Source organism: Marmota flaviventris, chromosome 11 (genome assembly GCF_047511675.1).
Source record: "Marmota flaviventris isolate mMarFla1 chromosome 11, mMarFla1.hap1, whole genome shotgun sequence".
In the NCBI taxonomy this organism is placed as follows: Eukaryota; Metazoa; Chordata; class Mammalia; order Rodentia; family Sciuridae; genus Marmota; species Marmota flaviventris.
Window position 1 is genome coordinate 29325553 of NC_092508.1, and position 24810 is coordinate 29350362.

The window sequence follows — 24810 nt, forward strand, 5'->3', positions numbered from 1 at the left end:
ATATGTACACACATACATTTGGAACATTTCATAATGATTAGTCAGTTTTTTTATTGATACTTATTTTTTAGTTGTAGTTGAACACAATACCTTTATTTAATTAATTTATTTATTTTTATGTGGTGCTGAGGATCGAACCCAGGCCTTGCACGTGGTAGGTGAGCACTCTACTCCTGAGCCACAGTCCCAGCCCCCATACTCAGAGTTTTTGCAGATACTAAGTACCAGTGTTTTCTAGTGAGTATTGATTTACTCCAGACAAAATAACCAAATATGACTCCATTTTCAGAGATGTTGATACCATCAGAATAATTCACCCAAATTACAAAAAATGGTAATACTTAAAATTGTGCACATTATTTTACCATTTCATGAAACTTCTTAAACTTATTCAAACTTTCCCTGTGTAAAAAGACTCCTCCCAAACTGCATGATAACATTAAATTACAAAATTGAATTTGGAAAAATAGGGAGTTATTTTTCTGATTTTGGTATTAAGGTTTTTAAAAATCTGTTTTAAAATATAGTGAGGAGTGTATTGAGACAGGTGATGAAAAGGAGCTGCCAGTTGATGGATTCAACATTTCTGAGAATATTAAGTTACATAAAGGGAAGACTTCAAGAGCAAGGATATATTATAAATAAGAGTTCTTCTGCAAGATGAGCAGATGGGCAGTTCTTACGTCAGTTGTATACACGAGAGAGGTCTTTTTGAAGAATGCTTGTTTATAGAATTTTCTGCAGAATAGAATCAGTGACCTCCGATGATTCATTTATTTTTTTACTAAAACTATATTAGAGTATCTGTGCTTTTCTAAAAGCTCATCCACACTGTAATTTAGACATCTAATTTTCAAAATGTATTCAACATTGACTATTCTATCTGCATCCTTAAGTCCCTTTACAAGTCTCTCAGTAGAATTATGTTATTATTGTTGTTTAGTTGGCTGAGATATTCTATATTCTTCAAGACACCATTATGCTAGTTAAATATACAAATTAGTTCTCCTTCAAATCCACTGAGTACCCCATTTTCATCAAAATTTGTGAAATTGTACACTACTTTAACATCTGGATGATAAATAGAAACTCAATGCATAACTTCCTCTAGTAAATCACCAATACCAGCCAAAAATGTGCACACTTTATGTTTTTGGAGCTTATCCTAGAAATTATCATACTCTTCTTTGAGTAAAACATCAGATTTTTCTGTAATTTATAAAGTTCAGCTTTTTGGTATAGCTTGTTCAACATGAAAACTATGTGATTTAGTGTACCATTCTAACACCCAAGCATTCTTCTTTTCTACAGTAAGCATACAATCAACTTCAAAAACATGTTGTTGTTTCTTTACTGGTAATAACCATTTCAACACTCATCTGTAACTGGCTTACAGTTGTCAATGATATTATAACATGTTATGCATCTTTTTTCTTTTATATCCTGTCAAAGTCCACTGTTTAAAGTTTGGCAGCTTCTCCTCTGATAAGATCATAGATGATTTCTTCTACTCTTGTTGGTTTTTCTTGCAATCTGAACTTTTCTGAAATTTTGGCACCATTTTCACATGTATAGTAGAATTTTGATTATTCACTTCTTGGTTATCCAATATTCATCTCCATCATTTTTTTCTGGCCCATCTTTCTCTTTAAAATATATATGTATTAGACCAGCACCACCCCCAAACATACCTAGAATGTACATGCTGGTGCTTGCTACTATGCTGTCCTCACTATGACTGTCCTATTAACAAGGCTGTCTTATGCCTCCTGGTCAGAAAACAAGAGGACACTATTTGTGGCTGCAAGCCTCCAGAGCATGTGATCCATGCATGTACTTTGGAGTTTGAAGACATTTTCTGAATGTCTACTCAGTGCAAAACATTGGACTGGTGCTACTTAGAGGCATAGAAAGTAATAAAAGAGCTGGGATACATTTTCTTGTCATCTTTGAGTTTCTCAGTTAGCTTAGGTAAGCCTAAGGACAGAATCTAAAAATTTAGAACTAGGGCTGGGGACATAGTTCAGAGGTAGAGTGCTTGCTTGGCATATGTACAACCCTGGGTTCAATCCCCAGCATTGAGAAGGGGGGGAAAAAAAACAGGCATAATGGCACACTTATGCAATTCCAGCAACTTGGGAGGCTGAGGCAGAAGGATTTTAAGTTCAAGGCCAGCCTCAGCAATGGAGGGAGGGAGGGAGGGAAATCTCACAACTTCAAGGCTAATCTGGCAATTTAGTGAGACCTATCACAAAGTAAAAAGGGTTGATGATGTAGCTCAATTGTAGAGTAGTACCACCCCACCCCCGCCAAAAAAAAGTTTGAAACTTGATGTCTTTTACATGTTTTTTTTTTTATTAGCCACCTGGTTCTCAAAGTGGGAAGGTGAGTTATCCAAGTTACACAGCTAGTGACATTCAGAACCGAGTCCTATAGTTCAGTGCTTTTTCAACACACTAGATTACTTAATATTCGTGTATTTCCGTGGGTTCAAGTATCATGGCAAGTTAGAACTAAGGTAGAGCAGTTTGAATACACTGCACTTAACTACCCAACCTCTCTTGTCTCATCCCAGTCTGCCCTGGTTAGACAGTCTGAACTTTTGGGAGGACCCAAGGGGAAAACAAACATGGAAAGTATTCTCTTGGCTGGGTTAATTGTAAGCAAGTCCCTGAATGTGTAGAGAGAGAGAATTGCAGATGTTTAGAGATTGATCACAGGCCTTTGTCCAGAATAGTGTGCTGAGATAAACTAGTTTTGATTTGTTTTAGTAAGAATCTGAGTCTGAAGAATGTTGGTGGAAACTTGAGATGTGATATTGGGTCATACTACTCTCCAGAGGGTGCTGTTCTGGTAATGAAACTGGTTCCTTTTAAGGACTTTGTTGGGTAGAGGACAAAATGGATTCCTCTGACCCCCACAGTGGGTTTTGATTAGTGGGCTTTGATCAGAACAAGAAACAGTTAAAAGTTTTTCCTCTCTTTGATTTTCTTCTCTCTTATTATGTCATGTGTCTCAAGTATTAACCCAGATGGATATGCAACACTTGAAACTACCCTTGACATTAGAAAGCTAAGGAGAACTGGTAATGGTGGTGGCACACGCCTATAATCCCAAGGATTTAGGAAGATGAGGCAGGAAGATCACAAGTTAGAGGCAGCTTAGTGAGACCCTGTCTTAAATTAAAAAATAAAAAGGCCCAGGGACTTAGGTCAGTGGCAAAGTGTACCTGAGTTCAATTTCCAGTTGGGAAGGGAGACACCAAGAAGAAATCTCATTGGGGTCCCAGAGGAAAGGACAAGTCCTTAGGCAAGTACAGTCCAATGGGTTCATATGAGATTTGGGTTACTAAAAGAGAACCAAAGGGCATTTGGAATTTAACCCTCTGAGTAGTAGTAGTAACGCGCAGTTGCCTGAATATCTTCACTTATTCCTCAGAATCCAGTTGCCATGGGCTGGAAGGGAATTGGGTTAGGTTCCTGGCCTAGAAATTTGGTTTTTCTAAAGTCATCTTCAGTGACTTTCACAACAGAGTCAGAAGCAGCCCCAGGAATAGAACAGATCCTGGATAATTCAGGACCTCTGACACAGTACTAACAGAGAGTTGTGAGAGGAGTGTCAAAGTTGAAAACTGTTTTTTAAGCTAGCTCCACTGGGCCTGGAGGTAGAGGTGGGAAGTAGGGAGTAATGAAAAAGAATCTAAGAAGAACCAGTCAGTTTCTGTTCCTTGTATCATCCTGAGCTTCCTCCTGCTAGTCATTCTCATTTGCACTGAAGAGTTGTGTTTTGTTTTGTTTCTTCATTCAGTCACAGGTGCAGTTCTAGAAAAGGAAAGTATATTTGTTTTCTAAATCCAGCATCATTCTCAGAAACTCTACTGCTTAAGCACCCTTGAAGAAGGATTCTCATGTCTCAGATGCCTAGTGGTTAAGAACACAGGCATTTACCAGTTTGGATAAGAATTCTAACCATGCCAATTTACCAGCTGAATGGTTTTTGTAAGCACTTTAATTTTGATAATCTTCAATTTTCTAATCTGTAAACAGAATGACGACTCAAAAATGATATTATCATAGATTCTTGCCCTTGGAGGAGGATGTTAAAAGCCCCCTTAGTGTGTGCATTAGTGCCTTCTAGCATATCATCGCCCAGCAGCTCTCAGGCTGGGTCTGTATTTCCATGGTGCCTACCCAGCACAATGGGTTCTGTTTGGTTTATTGGTGGGTTGGTTGGCCCTTAACTTTCAGTTTTGAACAAAGTAAAGTCTTGCGTTATCTTTCTTTCTCTAAAGTTTCTTTAGGTACTAAGGATTGAACACAGGGTCGTGCACATGCTAGGCAAGCCTTTTCCCCTGAGCCACACCCTCAGCCCCTAAATTCTTGCTTCTCCAAGCCAAATTTTTTCTACTATACTAACGTTTCCTGCCTTAAAAAAATCAGAATCACCCAGAATAAATGTATTACCTTTTCAAGTATCTGAAGACAGCTATCAAACCTCTTAGGTCTTTCTCACTGGTTGCTTCTACCATTCCAACCAAGTCGCAATATCAAGGCCCTTCCTTCACTTTCCTGAGTCTGTCCTTTTGCACTGCTTCAGTTTTCCATTGGTCTGAAAGTCTGTTTTGCAGAATTCAGCAAAACACTCCTGATATAGCATAGTCATGAGTAAATGGAATGCCACAGTGGCTAGATTTGTTTTCATTACCATAAAATAATTAAAGATGTTTATGATAAATGTCCCTAAGCCTATCACGATAATGAATCTGGCTGCAAAACTGTCTGGTTATGAACAATAGGCATGTTTTTACAACTTGTGCTTTAGTTTATCTTTCAGTTCTAGGGAAAAAAAGGCCAAAATATGTTCAAGAATAATCATGTATGAATGCAAGGAAGTTCTAGAATTGTCCTTTATCTTCCCCCTATATTTTTACTGCTATGTTGAAGCTGCATTCCTGTTGCCAAAAAAACAAATTTCCTTTCCACCCCCTTCATCAAGTTCACTTTTTACTGCCCTGGATGATGCACAGTATTGTTTTTGAAGGGACTTCAACCTTGATATATTCTGCAGGTTCTTTAACTATTGTTCCTTTTCCTTTAGGAGAATAGCCTTCTCTTTATTTAAGACAGGAAATATCTTGATGTAAATTAAAATAAGAATATAAGATTGCCAATTCAGTTTCCACCGTAAATTCAGTATTCCCTCTGGATTTCTATAAATGTCATTAACAATATGTGATTGAGAACTAAAACATCTTTAGTGCCAAGTAATGATGAAATAGAAATATAGTGGCACAAACCTCCACAACGTGCCCCTGCCTTCTCTGGCACATTATTTTTGTGAAAGAACTTCAGATCATGGTTAAAGATTCTAGTCTCAGACAAGTGTAGTCATTGTTGAGCCTTTTTAATTTTTTTAAAACCATGAGAGGTAGCTATTTGTGAGAAGTTGTATAATCTGTTAGGTACCCTTGCTTCCAAAATTAATTCTTCATTGACATAACATTGCCCAGAAGAGACGAAAAAGGGGGCTGGGGTTGTGGCTCAAGGCACTGGGTTCGATCCTCAGCACCACATAAATGTAAAATAAAGACATCGTGTCCACCTAAAACAGAATATTTATAAAGAGAGAGAGATGAAAAAGGATTGTTCATATGGATGAACATACCCAACAACAGAAATTAAACAATTCAGATCTTCACTACACATGCCCTACAAAAATAAAATTACAGAAGTCTAGTACATCAAAGTTTTGAAATTCAGTGCTGACTTCTTATAAAAATTAATTTGCGGGCTAGGGATGTGGCTCAAGCAGTAGCGCGCTCGCCTGGCATGCGTGTGGCCGGGTTCGATCCTCAGCACCACATACAAACAAAGATGTTGTGTCTGCCGAAAACTAAAATTCTCTCTCTCTCTCTCTCTCTCTCTCTCTCTCTCTCTCTCTCTCTCTCTCTCTTAAAAAAAAAAAAAAAAAATATTTGCATGCATAGAAATCCCTCTCCAAGAGAAATGCTGGTTTGGAGACACTTCTCTCTACAATGACCATGGCTTTGAAACATTACATTATTGATGGTTGTGATTCTTTCCCAGACTCTAGATAAAATTTGCAGAGAAATGAGATGAAGATGTAGACTTTATTCCTTAGTCAAAGGTGAATAAATAGCATTTTGAAAAGTAGGAAGAAGGAGCTGGGAGTATAGCTCAGTTGGTAAAGTGCTTGTCTTGTAAGCCCAAGGCCCTGGGTTCAATCCCCAGCACCAAAAAAAAAAAAAAAAAAAAAAGAAAGAAAGAAAAGGAAAGTGGGGAGAAAAATATAGAGTTCTACCTTATCCTATTTTCTCACTTCTCTTAGCCAGATATGGTGGTGGATAAACATGGCATTTTGGGGATAGATGCAGAGGTCCCCAAATCAGATATAACAAATGTGTGAACTCCATCCAGATTTTAAATTTTTAAAAATGTGAATGAAACCCACAAAAATATATTTCAAAATCTCTACTTAAAATCTTCTCATCGTTTTCCTGGAAGTATCTCAAAGAAATGCCACTCACTTTCTTCCTTCTCCTCTGTCTTCTGCTTTGACTCCTGAACTGGTAACAATCAGGCAGGCACTGAGCTGACCACCCTTTTTTCTTTTTTTTTTTTTTTTGGTACCAGGGATGTGCTGATTTTTTAATCACTGAGCCACATCCCCAGCCCTTTTCATATATTTTTTTTTTATTTTGAGACAGGTCTCACTAAGTTTCTTAGGACCTCACTGAGTTGCTGAGATTGGCTTCAAAATTGCAATACTCCTGCTTCAACCTCTTGAGCCACCAGGATTACAGGGATGTGCCACCAAACTGATCACTTTTTGAGGACATCCTTCTGGGATCATTATAGTAACACTCTGAGTTAGGCTCTATTACTATTCCTGTTTCACAAATGAGGAAAGTAAGGATTCAAAGTAGCAGGTAGTTTGTCCAAGATCCCCCAGGCTGGAAGATGCAGGATGAGGATTTGTTGGGACACTAATTTCTGGCTGGTACATTCATACAACTGGTACATAAGTAGACAATGAATTTCCAAACATGTGCTGCCATTTTTTTTTTTTAATAATAGGGATTGAAATCAGGGGCGCCTAACCACTGAGCCACATCCCCACTTCTTTTTTATATTTTATTTAGAGACAGGGTCTCACTGAGTTGCTTAGGGCCTCAGTAATTTTCTGAGGCTGGCTTTGAACTTAGGATTCTCAAGCCTCAGCCTCCTAAGTTGCTGGGATTACAGGTATTCACCACCGTGCCCAGCATGTGCTGCCATCTTTTACTCAAATTGTCCAAGCATGGGAGTTAGACATTCAGATCATCTGGCAATTTCCTTTTATGAAGAGAACCTGATCCCATCATAATGAAAATAGATGTCATTTCATTTCCACTTGATTCAGTTGTATTTTTTTTATTATTATTATAAAGGAAAAACTTTCTCTCAATTTTACTGCCTTTAAAAGTGGAATAAAACATTTGCGTACTTAAAATGCAAGCTTTCTGTCCCAGGTAGATTTTCAGTGCCAGCTCAATAAAAATGTTATTAGGGAGGTTATACTCAGTTCAGCTAAGCTTCCTGACTCTATTCATTTACTAAATCGATTTCTTTCAAATATGTCTCCCTCTGCCGGGTGGGTGGATCATGTCTGTAATTGCAGCCACTCAGGAGACTGGGGCAAGAGGATCACAAGCTCAAGGTCAATCTGGGCAATTTAGTGAGACAATGTCTCAAAATAAAATAAAAAGAATTGGGGTCAAGCTACAATAATTGTACTCTCTTGGTTAACCAGTTTTTCTAATCTCATGTCAACTAAAAGTTTTAGTAATTAATATTTTCAGCATTTTATTTGTTTTACCATGTCTTTGAAAGAACAAAAGATACTGCTTTTTAAAAGAAATGAATATAGGGCTGGGGCTGTAGCTCAGTGGTAGAGCGCTTGCCTAGCATGTGTGAGGCATTGAATTCGATCCTCAGCTCCACATGTAAATAAACAAATAAAATAAAGGCATGCTGTCTGACCACAACTACAAAAAAAAAAAAATTAAAAAAGAAAGAAATGAATGCAAATTGTTGACTGCTTATTCTAAAAATAAATAAATAAATAAAATAAAGAGGGCTGGGATGTAGCTCAATGGTAGAGCATCCCTGGGTTCCAATCCCCAGTACCACAAAAAATAAAAAACATCCAAAATAATCAAATATGTATTCCTCATCCCCATTCTAACTCTTTACTGTATTAAGTCCTTCCATTTTTATATTTCAGTTGTGGAAATTGTCACCTACCTGATCACCTTACTTCTAATCAAGTTCTTTTCTAGTCTGTCTCCCAAACTACAACCGGATGATTGTTACAAAAACAGATTCAGCCATGTCACTCCCTGCTACAGATATTTTTATTTACTTCCAACTGGCAGTGGAATAAAATACAAACCCTTAACCATGACAATCAAAGGCCTGCATCATCAAGAACACTCCCTTTTATGTTGTCTCTTTTCCAATGAAATCAAAATAATTTCTTTTTTTCTTTCTTTTTTTTTTTTTTTTGTACTGGGGATTGAACTCAGAGGTGATTTACCCCTCAGCTACATCCTAATACCTTTTTGTTTTTTATTGTTTTGTACTAGGGATTTCAACCAGGGGCACTTTAACCACTGAACCTCATCCCCAGCCCTTTTTATTTTGAGATAGAGTCTCACTAAGTTGCTTAAGGCTTCACTAAATTGCTGAGGCTAGCTTTGAACTTATGATCCTCTTGCCTTAGCCTCCCAGATCACTGGATTTACAGGCATGCACCACCGCACCTGGCTATCTTTTATTTTGGACAAGGCCTCACTGTGTTGCTTAGGTCCTTGCTGAGTTGCTGAGGCTGCCCTTGAAACTTGTGATCCTCTTTTCTCAACCTCCTGAGCTGCTGGGATTACAGGCATGCACCATTACACCCAGCTTCATTCTTCATAATACAGCAAACAGTATTTTTTCCTTTGTCTTAATGCCTGGCATTAAGCAGTAAATGATATTGGAACTGCAAATAGAGAAAATGCTTCTCTGCTAAAGGATAGGCTGTGCCAGGGCTTGAGGCAGGAGGGTACAATCAGATAGTCACTGTCCTACCACCTCCCAAACAGCAGGAAGGGTATTACCATCTCACATTTCAAATTAAACCCCACTTTGCTCCCCTTGTAAAATATTGCTGTGCCTCAACACCTTCTAAGCAGGGATCATTCATTCAAAATGCAGCAGAATACTGTACTGGTGCCAGACATCTCGAGTACATTCTGGGGTGTGGTTTGTAGTTTATTTCTGATTGTTGGCAGAAAACACTGAACAATATTCCAAGTACCCTATCCACCCCCATCACAGCACACACACAAACACATGTGCTTTTCAAAATATCTTTCTTCCTTCAGAAGATAGCCCTTGAAAAATAGGTTGCAGACCAAATATGTTTGCTGGATCATGGTTCTGTGGTTTTCGCCAGTTTCTCTCACATGTCAATAGATTCTTTCTATTCATTCTTGTTATCCACTAAAAGGCAAAATACATGTTCCTCCAAGGACTTCTATGGTTTTAACAGGAGATACATTCTTGAGTTTTTCCCAGGGTGTGTGGGGAGCCCTGCACAGGAAATTTACATAGGCAAAGGTCAGCAGCATTTAATATTTCTCTGTCAAAGTAGGTTAAAGCCAAAGTTTCCCTAAGATTCTGGTAAGTACACATTTTTGCAATGGTCCATGAAAATTCATCTAATTCAACACTATGGAACTAAATTAAACCTCTCTGCATTCACCAAACATTCTGCCAGAAGGAATGTTGCATTTTGTCAAGGTAGATGAACAAAATGTTTCCCTCTGTAGCTGAGCCTCATCTAAAGCTACATTTAAAAGTGTGATGATGCACATTTCTACCAGATGTCTTTCCCCAAAATCATCTGGATTTTATAGACTGTCACTATACTTTGTGCCAGAACTCTTGCAGTATAATTTATTTGTTCAGGAAAATGTTTTCAGCTTTACCACCTACTAAATCTGAATAAATCAGAAACCAATTTGTTTAATTCAATAAATACTGTTACACTCCAGAACTGGACAATTTGAGTATCTGGATCAACATAACCCAGGAATGTGATAATTTGGGTCCTCATACCAGCTGAATCCCTGAAGTAAACATGTCGCTTCTCATCACAGGAGTCTAAGCACTGACTTCAGATTCCTAAACTTGGCTCCACACCAAGCCTTTTCCACACATTTCTAATAGGCTTGGGTGGACCCACTTATATACATGTCCACAGTGCAGTTTGGCCATTATTTAAGTGACTCCTCGGAGATTTTTATGATCATGAATATATTAGCCTTTATTTCAGTCAAAATTATTTATTTGCTTTTCAGCAGCACATATGGTTTAAGACAACTACAGTAGCTATTTCCTATTTTCAGTCAGTCAGGTCTAAAAGCTTCATCCTGGCATTGTTATTATGTTTTTCCAATGAGAAAATTGATGTCTCAATAGAAAGTCACTGCCCGTCAAGACCACTTGACCTTTCCTGTTTAATGAATGACAGTGTTTACTTGAAACCCACATTCAATAACCACAGGTGGTGGCACACACTTGTAATCCCAGCTACTCAGGAGGCTGAGGCAGGAGGATCACAAGTTGGAGGCCAACCTTAGCAACTTAGAGAGACTCTATCTCACAAAATAAAATAAAAAGGACTGGAAATGTAGCACAGAGATCGAGCACTCCTGGGTTCACTCCTGGGTACTACAAAACAAGTAAACAAAGAACAAAAATCTAGGTCTAAAGATACATATCCATTTACTATCCACTTTCATTTCTGATTACTGCCCAACACAGCTTCTTTCTATAGCCCAGACATCTCTCTAGTCTACCTCTGAGACTGCATTCATAGTTCCTATCACCGCTCAAAAAATCTATGTATGTGTATATATCTTTCTGTATCTCCACTTAATTAAATTGAAGAAAATTTTCCCATTTTCTTTCTGTGTATCTTTTATCCTTCTTCTCTTATTCCATCAATAATAAGCAGATATATATAACACAGTGTGATTGATTATAAGCATAATAACAATTTATGTTATTCTATTTTATTTTCTTGAGATGGAGGTCCCCAAACCTGGCCTGGAACTCTTGGGCTCAAGTGATCCTCCTGCTTCAGCCTACTGAGCAACTGAGACTATGGGCCTATACTACTGTGCATGGCCCAATACCAGTTTTTTCTTTTTGGTACTAATGTTGAATCCAGGGGTGCTTAACCACCAAGCCACATTCCCAGCTCCTTTTTTTGGGTCCTGGAGATTGAACTCAGGAGCATTCGACCACTGAGCCACATTCCCAGCCCTATGTTGGATTTTATTAAGAGAGAGGGTCTCACTGAGTTGCTTAGTGTATTGTAGTTGCTGAGGCTGGCTTTGAACTCTCCATCCTCCTGCCTCAACCTCCCAAACTGCTGGGATTACAGGCTTGCACCACCACACCCACTGTGCCTGGTCCAATACCAACCCAATTTTTTGTTTTTGATTTTAGTTCATTTGGGTTCTTCCTTTTTTGGGAAGTGGAGGGTGCTTAAGATTAAATCCAGGGCTAGGGACGTGGCTCAAGCTATAATGCGCTCACCTGGCATGCACAGGGAGCTGGGTTCGATCCTCAACACCACAGAAAAATAAAAAATACAAAGATATTGTGTCCACCTAACAAAAACTAAAAAATAAATATATATATAAAAAAAGATTGAATCCAGCGGCCTTATACATGCTAGGTGAGCACTTTGCCACTGAGCTATACCCACAGTTCCTAGTTTGTTTGTTTGTTTTTTGGAACTAGGGATCAAACCCAGGGCCTCACACATGCTAGGCAAGTGCTCTACCACTGAACTATACATCCAGCTCCCTAGTTTTAATAGTTTAATAAACATCTCCATAGGCCCTTAAATTTGGCAGAAATGCACAAGGTAAGTCTTTCTTTGTGAACCACATTTTTTACTTTAAGGTTGCAAATATTATTTTGAGATTGCATTATCACACACTTCATTGCATTCCCTCATATATGCAAGGTCTTAAATATTTTTTTTTAATGATACTGAGGATGTAACCCAAGGCCTCAGACATGCTAGTCAAGTGCTCTACCATTGAGCTACCTCCCCAACTCTCTTAGTTTTTAAAATTTTATCTATCTATCTATCTATCTATCTATCTATCTATCTATCTATCTATTTAGTGATGCTGGGGATTAAACCCAGAGCCTTGTGCATGAGAAGCAGGCACTCTATTAATTGAGCTATATCCCCAGTCCCCTCTTAGTTTTGTTTTTGTTTTTTTTAACAGTTTTTTTTCCTTAATGTTTATAAAGTACAGTGTTAAAGATTATAAATTCAATTGTTGGGCTGGGGATGTGGCTCAAGCAGTAGCGCACGCCTGGCATGCGTGCAGCCCAGGTTCAATCCTCAGCACCACATACAAACAAAGATGTTGTGTCCGCCGAAAACTAAAAAATAAATATTAAAAAATTCTCTCTCTCGTTCTCTCTCTCTCCCCCCCTTTCTCTCTCCCCCTCTTCTCTCTCTCTCCCCCCCTTTCTCTCTCCCCCTCCTCTCTCTCTCTCTCTTAAAAAAAAATAAATAAACTCAATTGTTGACAGTATCCTGGAAAGTGAATCAAATGAGTGATTTAGAACTGATGGTGGTAACTATAGCAAAAGAGGGACCCTATACCTTGTTTAAAGAGGAATTCAAATTCTGCCAAGGGAAATGCAGGCCCATTATTAAGAGATAACATAAATTATCAAGAGAAGCTAAAATTGGAATCTTTTTTGTGACATTTACCAATGTTTAAATCAGAGCACCTTTTCAGCCAAATTAAATACACAGACCACGAGTCTGCAATCTCTATAAAGCACAGTTGCTTGGTAGTCAGTCGGATGAATCATAATAGGCTGAGCTAGGACTCCAAGATGAGAGTACCCACTTGGAAAGAGCAGATACAGCTGCAAGAAATAGAAGAAAGAAGTTCAGGCTGAGATTAATATAATAGGGGTTTCTTAACCTTGGTTCATTGACATTTGCGTCAGATAATTATTTGTCGTCACTAGCTGCCCGTTATAGGATATTTTGGAGCACGCCCGCCCTTACCTACTCCTTGACAGTAGCATATCCCCACCCATTCTCCCTTGTGGCAATCAACAGTGTTTCTAGACATTACCAGATATCCCCCTGCAAAGCAAAATTGCCCTGGATTGAGAACCACAGGTGCAGATTTGGAAGCCATAAAGCATGAAAATTGGTATCAAGGAAATGGGGTAGCATGTGAATGTTCTAACGGGGTGCGGGGGGCACAGAAGCTTGGAGCCTGGGAGACAGCAAACTAGCAGAGGCAAGAAATGTGATAACAGAGGTCAAGGTTCTCCAGAGGACTGGCAGTCCAAAACTGGAACCTAGGAATAAGGAGTAGCAATAAGGCAATAACCCAGTTGCCAAATTAGAGGATGAAGAAGTGGGAGCATGGGTCAAGATGTCTGCCAAGTTAGTTACACTCTGAACAGGGAACATGGCTGAGTTCAAGTCTGGGACAAAGCACAGCTTATAGGTAGGAACTGGAAGACCCATGCTGTGGGAATCTGAGCAATACAATGAGGCAGGGACAGTCATCTAACCAGTGATGACAGGAAGCAGGATGACGGATGTGCATGGGGGCTTGTTATTCCCTCTCAAGGACCAGGAAGGTTGTCACAGCTGCAGAGAACAATTCTGGACCTGGATGCTGGTTCATTATTATATTTTACATTATTATATATTAAATTAATGTCCTTTATGTTATTGTAGTAATAGAAACCCAGGAAAGTGAGGGATTTGTCCATGACATTTTTTCCCTGAGGCAGGGGTAAGAATTGTCCCATTTCTTATAGCCAGTCTGCACTACCAATTGAGAAAAGGTTGAAGTGAGAATCTCTGGAGAGACCTCTGAATAGCACCAAGTCTTGCAATTGCCTCCCTGGGAGCAAGGACTGAGCATTTATTGTTCTGTATGGGAAAGTCCAACTTGAGAGTTTTAATGTATAGTTTTCTTCATCACTGTTGAAAATCTCAAAGTCTGCCCTTTGTGTCTCAAATTGGCAGCTGGGATGCATGTGGCCCAGAGCTGTTTTGTTTTAAATCCATAGTTTAAAAGTTAGAAACCTTTCACATTAAAAAACATAAGCCAGGCATTGTGGTACATACCTATAATCCCAGCGACTCCTGAGGGATTAGGCAGGAGGATTGTAAATTTGGGCTGTGTCCTTGTCTCAAAATCAAAAAATAAAAAGGGACTGGGGATGTAGTTCAGTGGTAAAATGCTTGCCTAGCATTTGAGAAAGCTCTGGATTTAACCCCCAGTTCCAGGAAGAAAAAAAAAAAAAAGTAACCTATTGTTTCTATCTGTCTTCAAAATAAATGTAGACTCCAATAATTTCTTACCACCCTTACTGTTACTACTCTAGTCTAAGTCACTGTTATCTCTAGCCAGGATTCTACAATAATTTTCTAACTGATCTCCTGATTTCTATGCTTTCAACACCACACATAATAGTCTCTTGTTTTTGTTTTTTGTTTTTGTTGTAGTTGTAAATGGACACAATATCTTTGTTTTATTTACTGAGAACCAAACCCAGTGACTCACACATGTTAGGCAAGTGCTTTAACACTGAATCCCATAAAAGTCTCTTCTAAACATAGCAGAAACAGGCATCTTTCTATAATACAAATCAGATTTATCTTTCTGCTCAAAATCCTCCAACGAACTACAAGTATTTACATGATCTCACCTCTCACATCCTGTTGAACTGCTTTCCTTCTGTTTGTCCTTTGCTCATTTTTTCTCACCTCATTCTAGATGTACTGACATCCTTCTGTTTCTGGAACACATTAGATACCCTTCTGTTGGAGGGATGGCAGTTCCCAGAACATTGTTCAAGCCTTTGCACTTCTCTTTTCAACAGTCGTACTCAGTCTACCTTATTGAAAATTAAAACCACTCCCATCTCCTTCATCCTGTCCTGTCTTTCATCTTTCTAGATTACTTACACCTTTAACACAGATACAGTTTACTTTTTTTAAGACCTATATGTGAAACAGTATTACAATAATTTACTGTTTTATTTTATTGATTGACTGATTGATCGTAGTACTGGGGATTGAACCCAGTGGTGCTCAGCTATCACTGAGCTATATCCTCAGTTCTTTTTCTTTTGAGACAGAGTCTCACTAAATTGCCAAGCCTGGTCTTGAACTTGGAGATCCTTCTACCTTGGCCTCTCGAGTAGCTGGGATTTCAGATATGCACCACACCTGGCTTATGATTTTTATTTTTATTTTTAATTTCTGGGTACCGGGGATTGAACATAGGGACACTTGATCACTGAGCCACATACCTAGCTCTATTTTGTATTTTATTTGGAGACAGGATCTCACTGAGTTGCTTAGCACCTCACTTTCGCTGAGGCTGGCTTTGAACTGGCGATCCTTGTGCCCCAGCCTCTCCAAACTGCTGGGATTACAGGCGTGCACCCCCATGCCCAGATAATTTTTATTTTTTTACTATCTATCTCTGCCTGCTAGAATCTAAAATTTTTTTTTTAAAAAATCTTATTTAATGAAGAGTCCTAACCAGCTAGAATAAGGCCTGAAAAATGTAGGCACTTAGTAAGAATTTGTTGAATGAATGAGTGATCAGGATTCAGAAATGGTGGTTGCTATTTCTGGATTCTGTGAAGGGGTGGATCATGACTCCCCCAAAAACAATTTGATAAAGTCCTAACCTTCTAATGTACATACATGTCAAGGAATGCCAGTTTGCCATTTACCCACCAGAAGAGGCATGAAATAGATTTTCCCTCACAGCCTTCATAAGGAAACAACCTTGATTTCACATTTCTAGCCTCCAGGCTGCAAGATAATACATTTCTGATATTTTAAGCCATCTGGGAACATATTTTATGATGCTCTGTTAAGGTAGTCCTAGGAAACAAATAGTCTTCAGACTAACTGAGGTGTAAGGGATGTTTGGAAACTTAATCAGATCTGGAGGTGCTGTAAAGGAATATACAAACAAGGAGTAATAATTAAACAAGAATATGCCCTTAAGGGTTAACTAAATCTGCTCAATTTAGGATAGTTGTATTCTACCTTCTTTTCTTCTGCTCTAAATCATAGGGAAAATTCTAGCATGTATTTTCCATGAAGAATTCAGCTGGCCCAGAGGCTAAGGAGACTGAGACAGGAGGATTGTGAGTTCAAAGCCAGCCTCAGCAAAAGTGAGGCCCTAAGCAACTCAGTGACACCCTGTCTCTAAATAAAATACAAAATAGGGCTGGGTATGTGGCTCAGTGGCTGAGTGCTCCTGAGTTCAATCCCTCGTAGCCAAAATAATAATAATAATTGTTGGGAAAACATATAACGGCAGCAGCACCCCAGAGAAAAACCCCAACATGGCGCCTAACGACCCTCTTTCTCCTCTTTTTTTCTTTCACTGGCGCGAAACGTTCCCGCTGGCGCCAATGTTCAAACCCTGCTAGTGGGAAGCCTTAACCCCAATAAGAATTAACTTCTTGGGCTCCAGAACTGACATATGGAAGAGCTTGCCAATAAACTGGTGACCCGTTATCTACCTCAGCCCTGCTACCTCTCCTTAGACCTATATAAACACACAGCCTCTGGTAATAAAGCGGAACCTCTCCAGTGATCTGTGTCATGTGGTGTCTCCCATTTGTAGTGAGGTGCGGCGTCTTCCAGTCTTACAATAATTCACTGGGCAGCATTCAGCTCCTCTTGAGGCTTTGTCTCCAAGCCTAAACTGATCCTTGAATTAATTTATTCATCTGCTTTCTAGAAGATTAGGATCTTCTCTGGTACAAGGCTTTGTTTGAAGGGATTCCGTTCATCCTCAAGATATCGCCCCCCCATACCCCCAGGAGAATTGGAGCCGTGTGTTCTACTTCTACCCAAGCCCTGTGATGATCATGCTCTCTAAGCAGGGTCAGTAATGATACTGGAAGAGGGAGACTCCTGGCTTTGGTGAGGATAGTCGTTGTGAGCTATTAGGGATTTTCCATGGGCTTTTCTTGAAAGAAGGAGGTTCCTTCTACTTGCCATTTTGTTTTATAAGGTAGTTCAAACCACCACCTGGGCTATTTGGCTGCAAAATTCCTAATAGCCTAAAAGAACAGGTCATAGACACCAGGAAGGTAGCCATGTTCTAGTATGCAGTGAGCTGGAAGAATTTGTCACTGGGGAGGATCAGCTACCAGAAGGAATGAGAGGGCAGAGTAAGATCCCAGGTCTGAAAGAACAGAGCAGCAAAGACAGAAGCCAATTCTTGTTCAGTGGAGTAGAACACTTGAAGGAAATGATTTGGTGTCAAGGAATAAGTCTGGATCCTGGGTATAGAACTGTGAGTAAAGGTTCCAGAGATTCTGGCAATGACATTGATTTAAGGGTAAACTGAAAATGCTCTCCTGAGGCTTTAAAATTATCTTTGGTTCTGAACAGGATTTGTAGCAGAGCCAAACACTTATTAAGCATATATTAAATACCTCTGATATATTAGAACTTGTGCTAGGCACTGTGGAGTACAGAGACTGCCGCAGTCTGGCTGGGCACAAAATCACGAGCGACTCACAGCCTTGTAGATTCAAACAGCAATTCTTTATTCCCGAACTCACACCGGCACTCTACAAACACGTTCTGGGCAAATCCACGGGCAAAATCCACACACTCCACCAGGCTCTGAATCCCAAATACTCTCTGAATCCCGCGAGAACTCAAAGGGAACTCAAGGAGTGGGCATGCCTGAGGCAGCAGGATACGCCCTATTCCCAGCAGGGTACACCTTAAACCTGGAACCGCCCTAAACCCAAGGAGCGGGATACTCCCTAATCCCAGCAGGATACACCGTAAACCTGGATCTGCCCTGGTCCTTGAGCAAGGTCACCTTACATGCAATGTCACTGCAAATGACCTGGGTCATGCCATGCGTCATACCTACTTGGCAATGGCTCTCAGCATCTCCCCACTTCTGATTAATTAAACGACAAGAAATGTGGCTTAAGGACCGTGCCTGGTAGGTTGTCCAATTCAACATATGGTTCTTACCCGTCATGGGAAAAACTGACCTCTAGGCGTCAGCCTCCTGTCTTAGGTTGATACCACTGCAATTGGATCATACCCGTCACTGACTACCGGTCCAGCATACAGCCATACTTGTGGATAGGCCTATGCACCAGTCGGGGGGTGAGGTTCTTGCCTCACCTCTGTTGGCCCCCAAATTTGGCCTTGGTGCCAGTGGGGGGGTGAGGTTCTTTGCCTTACCTCTGTTAGCCCCCAAATTTTAGACCATCACTAGCAGAAGGGAGGAGGATACAGAAATGCCACGACACCAAGCCAATTAACGGCTCCTTTGGAAAAATTGCATCACTGGTGACACCATCAGCAAAGATATGCCAGCACTACCACAATTCGCTGCACCAAACGATAGTTCACAATGCATACAAGTGATACATAGTCCAGGCAAGTTCTGCAAGCAGTTCAAAGCGGAGGAGTCTATCAATATGTCCATTTCCTCCCAAAGTAAATTAACTCCTTGATTGAGCATTACTTGTTGAGTTATATTCATTGATGCATCAGTTTATACAGTTTACTGTGATAGCTATCATAGAAGCTGTAGTTTGGTTTTATCTTTGTCTTCACCGGCACTGGGATGGAGATAGGAATTCTGGCAATGATGCTAAAGAGACATTATCCTGAACAGAATTATTAAATATGATGAAAAGGAAAGGTGAAAGTAAACAAACAGATCTGTTAACCTCCTTTAAAAACAATCCTTAACAGCTGTTTACCTAATTTAAATTAGTAAACAAGCAGATCTGTTAACCACCTTTAAAAACAATCCTTAACAGCTGTTTACCTAATTTAAATTAAACGATTTAAATCACATGAATAAAAAAAATTCAGATCCATTTTTTCATGAGCGCTCCTCATATATGAAATATGGACATACGCACATACAGACATACAACACAAAACACAAGAGTGCACACAAACGTACAACACATAAGACAATAGTAAAGGCCTTGTAGCTTTACCTAGGTGAAATCTCCATTGCAATGTTTAAAAACTCCACAGTCAAAAAATAAAACTGATCAGAAAAACATTAACCTAGGTCTATATGAGCTCAAAAATAAAATAGAACTTTATGATGTGGGAAAAGGCAATAATAAAATAGATATTGAAAAAAGCATCCTGGTTAATGACTGTCGCAGATGTAAGAATAGCCAAGCTGGAGCTCTGGATATCAGCTGTTATGGATTTGAGTCAAATCGTCTTCTTTTTGGTCTGTAGAAATTGCTTTGGTTAGTCTCTCTGGAATCCAAATCGGCTGCTGTTCTCCCTGTGGAAACACACAAACAGAACCCCAACTCGAAACAATCACTGGATCAGGACCTTTCCATTGTCCTGTTAGAATATCTTTCCAAAGTACCTTAGGCTTATGTACATTTTTTGGATACATATGCCTTTCTGCAGCACTAAGTCCTGATGAATCCAAATTTAAAAAGTTTAGAGTAAAAAGCGTTATTTTAAGTTTATCTTTGGGGGATATATACCCCTTTCCAATTCCCTCTTTTTGCTTTAATAAGTACGTTTTAATAGTTTGATGAGCTCTTTCAACTATGCCTTGTCCCTGTGGATTGTATGGGATTCCTGTTATATGAGTAATGCCAAATGATGAGCAAAATTGTTTAAAAGAGGTAGAAGTATAACCAGGACCATTACCTGTTTTTAACTGTTTAGGAACACCCACAGTGGCAAAATTTTGTAAGCAATGAGCTATAACATCTTTAGTTTTTTCTCCGGCATGAAGGGAGCCCATCAAAAATCTGGAAGAAGTATCAACTGTAACATGTAAATATTTTAATTTTCCAAATTCTGGCAAGTGTGTGACGTCCATCTGCCAAATATGGTTAGGTATCAGTCCTCTAGGATTGACTCCAAGATTAACTTGTGGTAAAAAGGTCACACAATTTTGACATTGTTTTATTATATGTCTGGCTTGTTCCTTAGTTATTTTAAAATGCTTTTGTAAAGTATTAGCATTAACATGGAATGTTTTATGAAAATTTGTAGCTTCTTCTAGTGTAGAGAAAATATGTATGTCATGTGTAGTTTTATCTGCTAAATCATTGCCCAAACTAAGGGCTCCAGGCAATCCTGTATGTGCCCTGATATGTCCTATAAAGAATGGATCTTTTCTGTCCCAGATTAGACTTTGTACAGTGGAAAACAAAGAGAAAACAGTAGAGGAAGGAGAAATCCTACCAGCATCTTCAAGGGATACTATAGCATTAACTATATACTGACTATCAGAAAATAAATTAAATACAGAATCTTTAAACATCACAAAAGCTTGTAAAACTGCATTAAGCTCTACCTTTTGAGCTGATTGTTTGGGTACTAAAAATGTAAAAGTTTGATCAGGGGTAACTACTGCAGCTGTACCATTATTTGACCCATCAGTGAATATATTTGGAGCATTCATGATAGGGGTTTTTCTTGTCATTTTTGGAAAAACTACAGGATACTTAGACCAAAAAGACAACAAAGGATTAGATGGTAAGTGATTATCAAATGTAACATTAGATTTACACATGAATATTGCCCAAGTATTTAACTCATTAGCTAACTCATCAATTTGATCCATAGTATATGGAGTAATAATTTTATTGGGAGAAATTCCAAACACTCCCTTCGCTGCTTTTATTCCTTTGAGTATTAATTGTCCTACAGCCTCAGGATACCTAGTAAGAATAGTTTTTAGGAGAATAAGATAAATGTATCCACAATAATGGACCTTCTTGCCAAAATACTCCTGTAGGAATATTTTTTGTTGGTAGTACAATAAATTATAAAGGCAAACTTATATCAATTCTACCCAAATGCATATTTTCCATATATGTTTCAATAATTTTTAATACCTTTCTTGCTTTAGGAGTTAACATGCGGGGTGAATTTGGATCTGATGGACCTTTTAGAATATCAAATAAAGGTCCCAACTCTCCTGTTGGTATGCCTAGATAAGGCCTTATCCAATTTATGTCTCCCAATAACTTTTGAAAGTCGTTAAGTAATTTGAGTTGATCTACTCATATTTGAATTTTTGGTGGACGGACCATGGTTGAGGATAATAGAACTCCTAAATAATTAATTGGAAAATTTAATTGTACTTTTTATGTATTGCTATCTCTAGATTATAATTTTTTAATAAGTTTGTAAGTGTGGCATAACATTCCAGCAATGTGTTTTTATCTTTATGTGCTAATAATACATCATCCATATAGTGAAATATTTGTAGTTCAGGATTTTGATTTCTAAGTGGCTGGATTGCTTTGTTAACATAGATTTGACATATAGTTGGACTGTTAGCCATCCCTTGAGGGAGTACTTTCCATTCATATCTCTGATCAGGACCTTCATGAAATAGTGCAGGGATAGTAAATGCAAAACGTGGACTATCCTCAGGATGAATTGGAATTGAAAAAAAACAATCTTTAATATCTATAGCTAAAACATGCCAGGTTTTTGGCAAAGCGGACAATTGAGGAATCACTGATTGAGCAGGTCCCATAATAACCATCTCATTATTAATGGCTCTTAAATCTTGCAATAATCTCCATTTACCAGATTTCTTTTTGATGACAAAAATGGGAGTATTATGGGGAGATACGGAAGGTTGTATATGTCCCTCCGCTAATTGTTGTTTGACCAGATCATGGGCTACTTGTATCTTTTCTTTAGTCAGGGGCCACTGAGGTACCTACACTGGTCTTTCTGATTTCCAAGTAATTTTGATTGTCTCAGTGGCCCTTTCTGAAAATCCAACCCATGTCTGTCTGTTCCTTGATCTATTTGTATTGGTGCTGCTATACCTTGTTCTTGTTCTCCTAATCTTTTTTCTTTCCTAAAACCTTGTCTAGCCCTAGTAGTGGGCGCATTAGGATTGATGTTATTTGTTAACGTCAAATCTAATTGATCTAGGACATCTCGTCCCCATAAATTTACAGGAAGATGATCCAATACATATGGCTGTATAGTTCCTTCACATCCTTCAGGATCCTTCCAATCTAATATCATTGCACTTCTATGGGGATTAGTCGCCACTCCTAGGCCTCGAACCGTTTGAGTGGCTTGTTGTAATGGCCAATGTTTTGGCCATTCTTGACGAGATATCATGCTAAGGTCAGCACCTGTGTCCAGTAGCCCATTAAACTCATGTCCTTGAATATTTAGTTTTAGCATTGGGCGAGAATCTAAATTTAAAGACAGCATAGCCCAATCTACACCTGTGGAGCCTAATCCCCTGGAACCTCTTTCTACACTACGACTAGAAAATTTATTATGTAGGCTGGGTATTATTAACAACTGTGCTATTGTATCTCCTGGTGAAATTACTGATATACCTCTTGGAGAACTAGCTATAATTTTTATTTCACCTACATAATCGGGATCAATTACCCCAGGACTTATCATAAGTCCTTTTAGTGTAGATGAACTACGTCCCAATAATAAGCCTACTGTTCCTTGGGGAAGAGGTCCTTTTATTCCTGTGGAAATGATTTGAACTCCCATCTCTGGAGTTTGTACTGCTCTGGCAGAGGTGCAGATGTCCAACCCTGCGCTCCCTCGGGTTTGTCTGATGAGGGATTTAATGGACAGTGTGTCCTGGGCACTACCCTGATGGTGTTGCTGGGTTCCTCCACTGCCCCGTATATTTGTAGTTGTGGGCCCCGGAGCATTGGGCCCCCTGGTCCGTATTTTGATAAGGAAATACCCTCTATGGTGGTTTGAGAACGGCATTCATTAGCCCAATGTCTCCCTCTACGGCATCATGGGCAAATACCCGGTATTCTATTCCTTTGATACCTAGTTTTGTTAAACCCTCCTCCTATGGGGCAACTCCTTTTAAAATGTCCTGTTTGTTCACACTTGTAGCATGTTTTTGGCCTGGCATCTAAAGCCTGTTGTACTGCAGCTGCCAAGACTTGCCCTTGTTCATTAATGTCTCTACATAATTTAATATATGTGTTTAAATCTTCATGTCTCCATGGTCTAATGACCTCTCTGCAGCAACAATTTGCTTGGTCATAAGCCATTTGTTTTATTAATGGCATTGCCTGTTCTGTATCCCCAAAAATTCTGGAAGCTGTTTGAATAAGCCTATCTACAAATTCAGCGTAAGGTTCATTAGTTCTCTGTATTACCTTAGATAGCTGAGCTTGTAAATCTCCATGTCCTTGTAAAGTCTTCCATGCCCTAACTGTGTCTGCAGCAATTTGTGCATATATAGCAGGATCATATTCAATTTGTTGCCGTTGACCCTCATAAGGTCCTTTTCCTAACAACATATCTAGATTTCTTTGAGGGTAACCGGCTGCTGCATTTCGCCTAGCTGTCTCAGTGCAAAATTCCTCATTGGCAACCTTCCATAACAAATATTGTCCTCCATTTAGCACAGATTTACACATGCTAGCCCAATCTGCTGGCGTCATGTCCAAGTTAGTAATGGACTCGACCATGCTTACCGTGAAGGGTGCTTGGGGACCATAGGTTGTTACAGCCTCCTTTAACTGCTTCACTGTTTTAAAATCTAAAGCACGGTGAATTCGCTGCCCTCCTACCTGTTCAAGTACAGGGCATGCTAATCTTTGAGGTCCTATCTCAGGATCCCATTTATCAACTATGGGGTTTGAGGGCCACTCAGCTGTCTCCATAGGTGGGGCTATTGGTTGAATTATGCCCTCTGGTGATAAAACGGAGTTAGTAACAGCCTCCTGTTGTAGCCTTTTTCCTAATAACCCCTTTTCCTTTAAATTTTCTTCCTCTGTCTGACTAGCTCGAGAGACCTTCTCTTTTGCTTGATCTAAAATGTCTTTCTCCATGGTCTGAACCTCTAACAATTTACTTAACACCTTTTCGGTTTGTTTTTTACTAATTTCTAATCTACTATAAAGATAACGCAACCCAATAAGATAACACAAAACAAAACCGAAACTGAATGAAACAAAAACGGAATAAAAAATCGTTGTATCAATTTTCTCTTCCTCAGGGCCAACAAACTTCAAACCTTTAGCCAACCATTTTTCCCAGTTTGCCTGAGAAATTTCTAGGGATAGGCAGCTTGAAACAAAAACAAAATAAATCAAAACAAGAACACATTGTTTTTTGAAATGGTCACCCATTCTCTCGCCTTCCCTCAGGGGCGAGCAATTTCACTTACCTCTAAGTTTCAGACGTTCCGCGTACAAGCCACCAAATGCCGCAGTCTGGCTGGGCACAAAATCACAAGCGACTCACAGCCTTGTAGATTCAAACAGCAATTCTTTATTCCCGAACTCACATCGGTACTCTACAAACACGTTCTGGGCAAATCCACGTTCTGGGCAAAATCCACACACTCCACCGGGCTCTGAATCCCAAATACTCTCTGAATCCCGCAAGAACTCAAAGGGAACTCAAGGAGTGGGCATGCCTGAGGCAGCAGGATACGCCCTATTCCCAGCAGGGTACACCTTAAACCTGGAACCGCCCTAAACCCAAGGAGCGGGATACTCCCTAATCCCAGCAGGATACACCCTAAACCTGGATCTGCCTTGGTCCTTGAGCAAGGTCACCTTACATGCAATGTCACTGCGAATGACCTGGGTCATGCCATGCGTCATACCTACTTGGCAATGGCTCTCAGCAAGAGATGAT

General features: G+C 39.4%; 1 protein-coding gene and 1 pseudogene across 3 annotated transcripts in view; one reads left to right on the forward strand and one right to left on the reverse strand.

The window, feature by feature from the left end:
- The window catches only part of Cmklr2 (chemerin chemokine-like receptor 2), a 45798-nt gene that overhangs the window by 17221 nt on the left and 3767 nt on the right, over positions 1-24810 (forward strand). The window lies entirely within an intron of this gene.
- Positions 727-10190, reverse strand: LOC114097941 (cytosolic 5'-nucleotidase 3A-like; annotated as a pseudogene).